Genomic DNA, 1,736 nt, shown 5'->3' on the forward strand with positions numbered 1-1,736 from the left:
CCCCAGATTGCTGCCCGCCTCCCAGCACAGCTGTGGGGCCTGGCCCTCCCGGAGTGGGGGCGTGGGGGAAGATCTTCAGGGCTTTGGGGAGAGAAGTGGAGACAGAGGAGGAGGAGGCAGAGCTGAGGTGGGGCCTGTGCCTCTCCGCTGGGTCCACTGAGCTCTGAGCAGGCGCCTGGGCCACTGCCCGCAGCACAGTCCCCACGGTGACCCTGGAGCTGCCCAAACTGTCCAGCAGGAGCTGTGCAGGGAGCAAGTGCAGGCGTGAGCTAACGCGCCAAAGGGATGTGGGAGGAGCTGAGAGCCTGAGCGGAGGAAAGGGGGGGCCCCGCCGCAGGCGCTGACCAGAGCACCCCAGTGGCTGAGGTCAGCCGCAGGGTGGACTTCGGGAGCTTACCCCGCTGTGCGCCATGTCTTCGGCCCACTTACTCCCTCCACCAGGGCCCCCATACACCCCGGGGGCCCTGGTGCACCCCAGCCCTGGGGGCAGGGGCTTTCCTCCCTGAGTTTCCTTGGAAGCCGCCCTGGCTGTGTTCCGAGGGGCATCTGAAGAAGGGATGTGGCAGCTGAGCACCCCCGTGAGGGTGGGCCTGGACCCTCCTGGGCTGCAGGACTTGGGGACTCTGCCCACACACAGGGACCAGGCATGCACAGCTCACCTCACAGGACACCTTGCGCTGGACAGTTGTGTCCACAGTCCGGAGAGGGTCACCTGGCAGCTGAGGCGGGTGTCGTGGCCCCAGGGCCACGGTGAGGCTGGGCCCCCAGAAGAGGGGCGTCCTGGGGCCCAGGTCGGTGAGGGCGGCTGACGTCCAGCAGAGCGGGGCATGGCCCACTCACAGGCCTGGGCTCAGAGCAGGCCAGGCTCCCGGGGCCGCTGGCAGATGTGGGGTGCGCGGGGCAGGGCTGGGGGCAGGGAAAGAGCCGGGGGCCCTTTCGGCAGGCTGTTGCACGCAGCTCCTGGGAGCCGGGGCCCACACCGGGCCTCCCCACCTGCCACTCCCAGACAGCCGCCTCTCAGGCATGTTTGCTCACTGCTGTATGTCTGTGTCAGAGATACATGTCCCACCGTCCCCCGTGTCCTCGTCCCCAATGCTCAGGGAGCAGGTGCCGTCCTGGGGGCCCCCTGACGAGGGCGAACTGGCCCCGGGTCCTCTGTGCAGAGTTGGTCCTTGTTAGCTGGTGGCCGCCGAGGATCCGGGCTGGTGTCTGCCAGTGCTGGAACCAGAACCGGGTCTCCTCCCAGGGAGACGCTGCGAGGGAGCACGAGGGGAGCACGGGGCGTTAGCCCTCACTGCTGGGATGGAGAGGGAGGGACCCGAGGGGCCGGGCAGGCCAGGCCCTCCCTGTGGAGCGGGGGGCCCCTCTCCCGCAGCCTGCCCCCTCCCCAGGAGGCAGCCCCGCCTAGCAATGGTGGAGGCTGCCCTGCCTCAGCCCCTGCCGTCGTCGGTGCTCTGGGGCCCTCTGACGTGCAGGGGCTCCGGAAGGGACAGGCCCAGGAGAGGGAGCTTCCTCCCTGCGGGCGGCTGAGAGCTCCTGCAGCCCCTTCCTGCATTTGCAGGTGAGGCCCAGGCTCAGGGGAAGCTGGGCACAGCCCTGAGGACAGCAGGGAGACCCCGCCCCACGCCACCTGCCCGGGCCTGCCCGCCCGCCCCCTTCCCTGGGGCAGCAGCTCGAGGGGCCCAAGCCGCCCTGGCGCATGCGCATTCACAGTAAAGGTGGGGTTGAGTTCCCCC

The sequence above is a fragment of the Condylura cristata genome, unplaced genomic scaffold, assembly GCF_000260355.1.
Source record: "Condylura cristata isolate star-nosed mole 26May11 unplaced genomic scaffold, ConCri1.0 scaffold00041, whole genome shotgun sequence".
NCBI classification, from domain to species: Eukaryota; Metazoa; Chordata; class Mammalia; order Eulipotyphla; family Talpidae; genus Condylura; species Condylura cristata.